Raw genomic sequence first — 11,411 nt, 5'->3', positions numbered from 1 at the left:
ATTTGCAAATGTGTATTTGGCTGGAAGGAGTTCAAATTTGTATTTTGCTGAAAGGATTTAAATTTGTACTTGTAAACTCTAGGCTGGGAGGGTATTCCCAGTGTCTCTAGCTGAAAGACCCTGTAACATATTCCATCTTAAATTTACAAAGATACTTTTTACTGTTTTTCTTTCTTTAATTAAAAGCTTTTTCTTGTTTAAGAACCTGATTGTTTTTTTTATTCTGATGTGAGATCCCAGGGGACGGGGTCTGGATCCACCAGGGAATTGGTGGGGAGAAAGGAGGGAAGGGGGAGAGAAGTTAATTTTCTCTCTGTGCCAGGATTACTTTCTCTCAGGAGGAGTCTGGGAGGGGGAAAGAGAAGGAGGGAGGAAGGTGAATTGTCCTCTCTGTTTTGTGATTCAAGGAGTTTGAATCACACAGTGATCTTCCAGGGTAACCCAGGGAGGAAGCCTGGGAGAGGCAACGGTGAGGGAAAGGGTTTACTTTCCTTGTGTTAAGATCCAGAGGGTCTGGGTCTTGGGGGTCCCCAGGCAAGGCTCTGGGGGGACCAGAGTGTACCAGGCACTGGAATTCTTGGTTGGTGGCAGCGCTACAAGTACTAAGCTGGTAATCGAGCTTAGAGGAATTCATGCTGGTATCCCATCCTTTGGACGCTAAGGTTCAGAGTGGGGGTTTATACCATGACAAGCCTAAAGTTACACACATGCCTAAGGCCTTGGCTACACTCACACTTTACAGCGCTGCAACTGGGGTGTGAAAAAACACCCCCCTGAGCGCTGAAAGATACAGCGCTGTAAAGTGTCAGTGTAATCAGGGCAGCAGCGCTGGGAGCGCGGCTCCCAGCGCTGCACGCTACACCTGTAAGGGATGTGGTTTACATGCAGTGCTGGGAGAGCTCTCTCCCAGCGCTGCCGCTCTGACTACACTCACACTTCAAAGCGCTGCCGCGGCAGCACTTTGAAATTCCAAATGTAGCCATACACTAAGTCTTACAAGATCAGGACTCTGTTTCTTTCATTTGAATAGTTGTTCCCTTAAGTCCACTTCAGTTTACTGTGACTACACACAATGCAGCACACACTTTAGTCTGCAGGATCAGGGTCTAGAATAACAATGATACTGAAGGTAAGAATGGAGATAAAAGATATGCAAATTTCCACATACCTATGTCACAGCAATCTAACTGCTCTAGGCCTTTATCTGTCCCATGCTATTAGCCCCATTCTTTGGACAGCATTCAGAAACAAAACACTTGTCAACTTTAAACAAATACTATACTCTGCTGCCTAAAAATCTTTAATAGAAGGCAAGAAGAGAAGAAGGTTGATGCTGTTTCTGTTTTCAAATACTTGAGAGATGCTCTCAGAAGCTACAGTGATGGAAAATATGTAGTTGTCTACACAGAGAGATGAATAGATTAGAGAGCAAATTATTGCAACACCATTGGGAAAGGAACTGATTATTCTTAAATTAAACAGCTTATATGACACTTTTTTTCCCTATCAGTTGACAAACTAAATTTATTCAGAAGCAGATTTATTCATTATCCACCATCTCTCATCTTGTGATAGGAAGCTATTATCTGTTTTACATATGGGGAAACTGAGGCAGCGCCATTACTTGATATGCTCAAGGCTGCAAAATATTGCCAGGATTTGAGCTCTTAGTAGTGTTATCACACTACACCTGTCTTTGTAGCGATTTCATTTACATTTTGTTGGCCTCCGTTTCTGTTTTAGAATGCATTATGTGGGAGTTGTAGCATTTAGTGTAAACAATATTAAGAAACCTAATCTCATGGTGAGGTGGAACTGGGCCATCAGGATGCTTTTATGAAGTTGCAGGTCCCTTTGTTTGGAATCATTAAGGTAGTATGCCTCTTGTACTTCTACTGAGAGCTGAATGAGAGAGAGAGTAAATCTGGAAGGACAACATTAAAAGGCTATAAGAAACATTACAAGCCAAAGGAAAATATAAAGCTATTCATTTTTCAGCTCTAACTCTCACAGAAGAAAGTGTTCCCCATGCTCACAAACTGCAAACATACAGAGCTTTGACAGCTTCTTTACTCCTAGGCCTAGTCTGCACTTTGACCCTTCACGAAGTCTGAAAATGGTTTTCAGTAAGTGTGAGTTAGCTGACCTCAGGCTCAGTACAATTTAGTGACCAGCTGTTCAACTGACATTGTTGACCAACCCATTCAGACACAAAATTTCAGTGTAGACCAGGCCATAATTCAAGTCTATGCTAGTAAACTTTTGTAGCTATACTAACGCCACCAGTGCAACTCTGTCAGAAGCATTGGTGGAAACTATAGCATTTGACAGGAATTGAGTTTTTATCGCCTTCTTGTCCTACCGAATTCCTGAGTCCTCTCATGCTGGTAGAGAGTTGCAGCTATGGTGCTGGATTCGCAGCTGTACTGAATGTCACCTAGAACCTTCCCCAGTTCCTCTTCGCTTCCAGTAATAGACTTAGAGAAACAGTACACATATCAGTCTGGTGCACTGCCTTTCCAGGTCTGCAAACTAACTCCTGCTGCTAATAACAGAGACTTTTAGGAGCTTGCTAATAAAAAACCTACAGGTGGATCAATATCTTCACTTTTAGACAAACCCGTATGTGAAGCTATAAATGAAGTTGTCATTCATACTTTAGCTAATAGTAGAACTATAAAAAATTCTGAACCAGGCCTTCTAGAATTAGAACTTACTTATATTATGAGCCCCTTATGGTGTCCTAAGTCTCTAAGATGCAGAACTATTGAGGACAAAATGTCACCCATTCCTTCTTATAGGCACTACATCCTCCATCTCATAGATCCAAATATATTTTGAAAAACTGTATTAATTTATCTTGTCAGTTATTTTCTATAGAACTAAAAATCAGATGTTCCATATTTTTCCTATATTAATGTGACTGGGAATAAATTGACAGTGCTGGAAAGTTAATCCAGGAAACAATTGGCCATTAAGTTATACAAGAAAATATATGCTCTCTAGCTAAACACAGATGATTAAATTCTACTTTCTGTACACAGGAATTCCAGTGTCCTCAATGGGAACCTCCTTCATGCTTCTGATGGAGTTTTTTGGTCCATAGATGTGCTTCTAAATAACTCACACCCATTGTGTAGTGAGGCAAAGTGGCCTCCCTCCAGTACAGATGGGGTTATCTCCCCCTGGTGAGTGCAGCTAGCCTTGCCCTACCCCCTCTACAGGAAGTGCAGGGCCAGGGCAGGAAGTATAAGAGCAGGGCCCTGCTGCTGTAATTGGGCTGAACCAGGGAAGGAGGCAGACATCCCTCCCAGGGAGCTGAGCCCTCAGCAGAGCCTGTGACTGGCAATGGAGAGGAAAGGCAACCCAATGGCCCATAGACAGAAGACCCCAGGGAGAGACTGGAGGAAGGTCCACCTGACAGCAAGACTGAAAGCCAGGTCCCAGTGGCAACAGAGCAGTACCACCAGGAGCCGGTAGGAAGTAGCCCAGGGAAACAAGACTTTGGTCCCATTCTATTGTCGAGACGTGAGGGAGAGACTGCATGTTTTCCCAGTGATCCTCTGGTGGGACTGCCCATCACTTCCAGGGCCCTGGGCAAGACCTGGTGAATCCCTGGCCCCATATGTGGGGCTGGTTGCCTGCTAACCTTTGGGCCAGAAGGTTGGAACTGTTTGCTTAGTCCTCATCTTAGAAGGCTTGAGCCAAAAACTCTAGTTGATTGCTCCAGCCAGAAGGCTGGAGCCTGAGACTGTTTGCTCAGCTCCTGCCTTAGGAGTCCCAAGATACAGACTGCCTGTTAATGGGCTGAACCTGAACCCAGAAGATTGAATTGGTAGTTGCATGACTTTAAGCCAGGCTGCTTCACCTGGCAGGCATACCAATCCCCTGACACCTAGCCCAGGAATGCGGAAGGCTTGAACATTGTTAATGAGGATACAGGCATCTGAGGTGGCTGCTGGCAGAGGTAATAAATGGCCCTACGTATGCAGGTGTTAAATCACTAGCTGAAAGGGGATCAAAGGATGCCCCACAGGTTCAGAATGTACCTGAGGAAGAACTTGTAATATGATAGAATGCCATACTTCAGGGAAGAGAAGCATTTTATGTATTTATTTATTTTAAAATTCCTTCAGGTCTGGGTCATGCACACAGCTGATAAGTGTGAACAATGGCACCTGAACTCAGGGGCAGCCCTCCCTAAATTTGGGTAAATAAAGCAAAATGTGAAGAGGTGGGGCCTCAGTGAACATGAGGTACCAGAGCCCCAATTTTTTCCTTATGCGTGCCCAGGCACATTAGCTTTTAGGTGGGCAGGGAAGAGTATGGAAGGATGTAGGAGAAATGAAAGCAGTTTTCAGCCTTGAAAAGACATCAACATCTCACTATCAAAGCAAACTCCAGTCTCTTTAAAAGTCACATAGCTCTAAGTATCTTTCTTTCTGTTTGCTCAGTTTTAGGTTAATTCAGTAGGGTATTAAACTTTCCCAAGGTGCTCTAGGCTTCCATTGTCTGAAATGTCTCTTTAAGAAAAAAAAAAATCTGTTAAATATCTGCATTCCTTGAACCATTAATTCCTATATCAACTGCTCATCTGAATGGTGATTGTAGTGCAACATCAGGAGCATTCTTCTTGAGTGAGTTATTTAATAGATTTTAGTTTGGGGTTTTGTTTTTTTTAATCATCTCAGGTGTTCAGTACATTTTATATAGTGACCTGCTTAATCTGTGGATCAGGGCTTTGTTTTTCTATTACTCTAGGACCATTCGGCATCACTGATGGGCTTTCATTAAACAAAATTTTTCTTTTAGTATATATCCCACACAGATACTTGCATTGTTTTTAAAGCTGTCTCTCTCAAAGTACTCCATTATATCCTGATATCCATTGTTGTCTAAATTACTTTAGGCGTCCCGCTGTGATTTGCCCTTCCCTGGGACATGTTTAGTTCTGGATCGAGTTTTCCTGGTGGCTGTATTATGCTGGTGTATTGTCTGTGCTTACCTGAGATCCTCCTTTCTTTGAATAATAAGGATCTACTGAACCAGCCCACCCTGGAAATAATCAGATCCTCCACAACAGAAATGGAAATAAACCTGAATCTTTGGATGTAAATTTCTTTTGGGAGGAAACGTATTCCCTGGTTTTCAGTAGGAGCAAGTGTTGTGATTTTTCTTCAGATTATAACTAACATAGTCTGTAATTTAGGAAAGCAGGATGAAATTATACTGGCTGTGGAAGCTGTCTAAACTGGAGGGAGTTTCAGGGGGTAGGGCATTCCCCTGCTGCTGGTGACTGACAGGTCATGATCTAGCCCCAAGCTGCAAGCAGGCTGAAATGCCAATTGTAATGGATCTGTGATCCTTTTATCTGAAGAAAACTGAACTGAACATTTTCTAAGTGCAGATAATTTTGTTATCGTGGTGGCCTGGGAATCATAACCTGCTATTTGTAGAACCCCAATCATTCCCATAGGAATTTCAGGGTAGAAAATATAGAGAATTATGGAATTAATGACATCATTCACATGAGGATAAGCATGACCTCCCCCCATGCTTTGGAATGCTCTGAAATGTGGCCATTTTTGTGCAAAATATTGATAGACAATTTTTGTTTTTACTTTTTGTTTTATATTTTTTTAAAGTTCTGATTTTTGTTACTGACTACTTAAATTATTGAAATCGAAATAATTATAGGTAGTTTTTTTGTTTTTTAAGTCCTTTCATCTTGCTCAGGGCAGAGAGATGGGTTCATTTCACTTCTCTTTCCAGAGACAAGGTGGGTGAGGTAATAACAAGAGAAATTGGTCTAAGAAAAGGTGAGCGAGACAAGTTTTTGAGCTTCACAAAGCTCTTCTTCAGGCTCTATATAAGCTTGAGAGTTTGACTCGCAACAACGGAAGTTGGTCCAATTAAAAAAATATTACCTCATGCACCCTGCTTCTAGTATCCTGGGACCAACACTGCATGCTTCTCTTTCGAGTGAATTTCACGCGCTGGCTCTCAAACATTGTATAAGGAGGAAATAGTTGGGTTGCATACACTGGAAGGAAAAGCTCTTGTGTTTTAAATATGTTCCTAAAGAATCATTTATTTCTATAGCTTGTGAGTTTTATAAAATATTGTTTTTATAAAATTGGCAGTCTGGTCTGCTGAACTCCTATTTTTCATGATATCCTGGTAGGAAAGAGCCCAAGTTATACAGGTAGTCCCGGCAGTTAGAAATATCTTTTTACTTCTAAGCTTTTTTTTTTTCCTCTTAAGCTGACAGAGTCTTTTTAATGATTCATCCACCAGCAAAGATGACTCAGCACCAGGCTGGGATACCTAGCGGGGGCTCTAGACATTTCGCCGCCCCAAGCACGGCATCATGCCGTGGGGAGCTCTCTGCAGTTCGCCGGTCCCGTGGTTCCGGAGGACCTCCCACAGGTGTGCCTGCGGAGGGTCCGCTGGTCCCACGGCTCCACCGAAGCCACGGGACCAGCGGACCCTCCGCAGGCAAGCCGCTGAAGACCATCTGCCTGCCATCCTCCCAGCAGAGCGCCGCCCGCGGCATGCCGCCCCAAGCACGCGCTTGGCGTGCTGGGGCCTGGAGCCGACCCTGGGGATACCTATTTCGTACTGAGTTATGAGCACCATCTATAGAATTGCATTACTATTTCATGCAGTATGCTGAGTTTTTCCACATATAGGGCAGGGTCAGAGCTGTCTTCCAAATGAGCTTTACCTTGCTTATCTATCAGACAGGAGATGGTTAGGTTGCAAATACTTACCTTGATTCCAGTGTCACTTCTAGTATCTTACAAATGTTGTGAAACATATTTTTTCTAGTAGTAGCAGGATACCATATTCACATCTATGCCTTACTTAATTGCGGTGGATGCAGAAATCTCTGACAGAATGAGCACCACATTTTTTAGTGTCAGTGCAGCCTCATTCATCACAAACTTTATCCATGATCTAATTGTATTAATTTTGGGTGGTTTTACTAGTTCAGCAGAACGCACACACAAAGCATTCCCAGGTGTTGGCCTTTTTCTTAAATCTAGATTTAGTTCAACTGTACAGATAAATACACTCCCATCCAAACATGATGGGATCCATAAATTGTTACCTACAGTCCGTTGTCAGACCTAGTGCATTTTCCACTTCATTAATCTGAGTTTTACAGTAGGCAACAATAATTCTCTCATTCTGTTGGGACTAATGGCAGCAATGGCCCTGAAAGTATATTTTCATAGCCATTCATTGGACTCTGGATAAACATGCCAAGGCTATTATGTCAAATTTTGTAGCAAAATTTGCTTAAGATAGTTAAAGTCTTCTCCATAGCTTCAGGCTGAAGGGACTTTCTTTGGATGGGGGCTTCCCTGAACTACACAACTGCCTCTTGGGTCTGAGATCTGTGCATAAGAGTAAGCAGGCAAGGCCGTGTGTGGTGTGGTCCTTTCCCCTTATTTTATTATACTCTTTGCATTCAAAAATCCCAAAATCTCAAATCTCAAAAATAGTAAAGCTTCATTTCAATGTTTAAATTATCCCATTGAAAAAATTTATTTGAAAATAACATTTTCTTGTGGGGATATTTTTGACTTTAATTAAATTACATTTTCCAAAGGGAAATCTTTGTTTGAAAATGTTTAACATTCTGATTAAAGAATGTTCCCTGTTCTAGTGACAGTAACCCTAGGGAATAGTGGCAAAGATGAATCAGGTGATTTAATGCCAAAGTCACTTTGCTTTCCTACGTTTCCCCCCCCACATACATCTAATACTTACTGACACTTCCTGATTCTGCCCAAAAAGTAAACATGTATGAAAACTGGGAGTTTTTAAATAGAGGATGTCTGCTCCAACAAGCATTTTAACAATGGCTCTAGGAAGACCGACTTCTTGCCCCAAATTGGAACTCTGGCGGGGAGGCATTCTGCATAGAATCCTTTGTGTTATGCTCAGTCTACTCTCCCAAGTGTGTCACATTAGCTGTTGTCACCAAACTGACAGAAGTTCATCAACCTTTTATTTTATGGTGCTTTGCAAACAAAGTAGACGTCCCTGCCCCACAGAGCTGACAATCTTAGATGCTCATGTCTTTTTAACTATTTTTATGGCTTCCATTGTTGTAGTATCTAAGTGCTTGGAGGATATATAAGTACACAGAGGAAGATTAACTGTTAGTAATGTTGCTAGATAGTTGAGGATTAAAGTGTGCACACAGATTCTCCCTCCCCTACGAAAAGTAGGGGAAAATTCTAGTATAAAAAGTAAGCATGCAAACCTTTCATTGTAAATATATCATTGAAGTATGATCTACATTTCATTTTAAAACTGATGCTGCTTGTTTGATTTATTCACAAAAATGATATGAAAACCATACAAATGGAGATTGTCAGTGTTTACCAAAATCTGAATTCTTGTCTGTTTTTTTCAAATTAAAATGCATACTGCTTAAAGACCTAACCTTCTATTAATAAAAATAAGTCACTCTACAACAGTGATTCTTTGCAAACAGACTAGAGTGAATCTCTTTCTTAAGCCTATCTAAAAGCAGAGGTTCATTACTGCTCCATTCTTTTAGATTTAAATCCTTGTAAGCCATAGTAATAGATCTAATGCAAAAACATGCTGTTTTGTAATCACTTGAGCAGACATCTGACAGATCCTAATCAATGTCGTGAAATGTTGAGCCCTTTGCTGATCCTGCTTGTTGGGTTGGTTTCCTGCAAGTTCCAAAGACGTTGTATCTATGAAAGCTTTATCACCAGTGCTCAGACAGATTCTTTTCCACTCTGTGTGACATGATGTACTGGGAGAATCTATTTCTGCTCTTCCTAGCTGTCAAGGAAATTCAGTGTCAACTGTTCTTGAGGTTGATTTGACTCTAAGAAAGACACATCGCTCTTCGCTTTTGCGGTCTTTGCATCTCGCTGAGCTTCTCATCCAATAAAATAGTGTTCTGTAGCAAGGAAATGTAGAAGCATCTCAGACTGACTTGTATTTCTAGTTGCATCCATGGACAAAAGTGTAGGGGGTAAAATTTTCAAAAGCATCTAAGTGACATAGGTGCTAAAGTCCCATTAACTTTCAACAGGATTAAGACTCCTAAATCACTTACGCACGCTTTTGATAATTTTACTTTTAGGCTGGTTGCTGCCTAGCATGGTGTTATCCTTTCAGTTCATTTCCTGAGCAGATTTCTAGGCAAAAGACTATTATGGGGCATCCAGGTACCTGTTCCTATTAGTGGGAGATATAGATTGGGCAACAGCTGTTGGATTGTATTTAAACAAAGAGACACTACTTTATGACTAGAAGAAGTGGGTAAATTTCCATGCAGAAACTACCTGCTCACAATGAAGAATAGGACCTCATTAACTGACAGATGAGACAGCACTAAGGATCATGCACTTTGTTCAGTGAGCAGGCCCCTTTACTCTTACATGCTCGGATTCTAAATTAGGAGACTCTTATTAGGTTGTAGTTCAGGAGCATTGCAGCATGGAGGTGGAGCTCCAGATTGATCCAGAACATGGCTAGGGGTGATCTAACTTACCTTGTCAAAATCTGTACTCGCTGCACATTTTGAACTGCCTCAGTCTGATGGCTCTCCTGGACGCCAGTATTCCTGGTCCCAACATCCACAGACAGGACTGGTTCAAAATAGCTCACAAACACATCCAGCTGAATAGCAAACACTAAAATATGCAGAGAAGACGGCCATGTCATAGAGGAATATATCATGTACCTTTCGGACTACCTTATGTGCCTCTTCCCCACAAATCTTATCTCTGTCCAGGCTACTTCTAATATACTAAACATATTAGCAGCTTCAAACAGCCACCATTCAAAACAGAAACATTTCCACAGCAGTTTGATTTTGTTTCTTCTCCCAAAGTATGGAATTTCCCCTGGCCTGAATAAAACTACAACTGCCCAAGGTCCATGATGAATAATATTCAGCTGAAGGCACTCAAGTACTTGGTGAGATTATGCCCTGTGTTCAGACTTCCCTGCACATGTTTATATGTAATTTCGAAGCGGTTGCGTATTTTTTTAATGGTTTTTTTTTTTTAAGAACAAACTAAAGCCTCGTTCCCCAATTAAGCTTCAGAACTGTCTATAAACTATAGCTACATGGTATTTTCCTCTCCTCTTCATTGAACACAACTGGTGGAAAGGCATTTTACTCATTCTTTCAAACAAAATAATCCCATCTCACTGGAGGGCTGAAACCATGCTTAGAAAACTGAAGTGCAGGATGTGTCCATCACAGGACATCGTGAATATGTGAAAAAGAGTGGATCAAATTCACCACTCACATGAGAAGACCAAACTACATATATTTCAAAAGCCAACGGTGCCTTTGCACAGAGGGTTATAATGGGAAAATGTCTGGCTACCATTACTATAGCCGGCACTGCTTGTTGGGCACAGTATGCATGGATACCAGCAGTAGGTTAGAGCTGTGAAAATTGCTTGGCTAACTTGCAAAGATGATTTTAAGTAATCTGTGGTAGCACTGTTTTTGGTGGTAGTAATTTTTTTTTTTTTAACTAACAGAGCATGGAAACGTTCACATTGTAGTTCTCTGTGACTTAGCCTTTCAGTTTCTATTACTTTTGGCTTTTCTGTAGGAGTTAGTTTTGTTTAAGATGTTTTCATTTATTATTAATACTTTGTATTAACAAAGTAACAGCTGGCAGTGACCGTTAAATTGAAGCACCAGACTTAATTTGATTTTTAACTCCATTATTTATTATCTAGGCTTAGACTTTGTTCAGTAATTTGTCTTCACAAAGTCACTGTATACAGATGTCCTGTCTGCTTGACAGTCTGTTAATCTGTGTGGACAAGCTAATTAATTTTATTCACAAAATGGATATTGAGCATCCACTTCTGTACATTGGAAGAGCATATTGGGCTCTTTCTTATCACGCTTGTGCAGATAGCAGTGCATGCTTTAGAGAGTATTTATGATTAAATATTGCCCTGGAGCTAATATTTATTTACACTAAGGCCCCTTTACACCACTGTGGAGTGTAAAGGGACTTCAGGACAACTAAAGATCCACACCCCCTCTTTCTTTGTTACTATCATGAGAGCAGTGTCAGAAGTTGGGTTGGAAAATAGTATGATGATGTTGTAAAATAGTAAAATAATGTTGTAGATTCTTGTCACCTTCTCAATATTAAGAGGTGGGGACGATTTGTCCAGCTTAATGGAAAATGGAGTTGCTCCTTAATTGCAAGGGTGGCATGGCCAGCAGGCTGAAAGAAAGGGGATTGTTGCCCCTTTAAGGGTCCCCCTCCACAGAGAGGGTACCTGCTCCATGTAAGACGTAGGAAACTGTTGCTGTCTGGATTGTCAGGGGAACTTGCTCCTTCCTCCACGAGTGACTGGAAGAATGTGTG

The 11,411-nt window shown here is 41.3% G+C and overlaps 1 protein-coding gene across 13 annotated transcripts in view; it reads left to right on the top strand.

Annotated features, from left to right (window-relative positions):
• The window catches only part of MAGI2 (membrane associated guanylate kinase, WW and PDZ domain containing 2), a 1,169,121-nt gene that overhangs the window by 179,916 nt on the left and 977,794 nt on the right, over nt 1-11,411 (top strand). The window lies entirely within an intron of this gene.

This window comes from Gopherus evgoodei, chromosome 1 (genome assembly GCF_007399415.2).
Source record: "Gopherus evgoodei ecotype Sinaloan lineage chromosome 1, rGopEvg1_v1.p, whole genome shotgun sequence".
In the NCBI taxonomy this organism is placed as follows: domain Eukaryota; kingdom Metazoa; phylum Chordata; order Testudines; family Testudinidae; genus Gopherus; species Gopherus evgoodei.
This window is presented reverse-complemented; position numbering and strand designations above follow the sequence as displayed.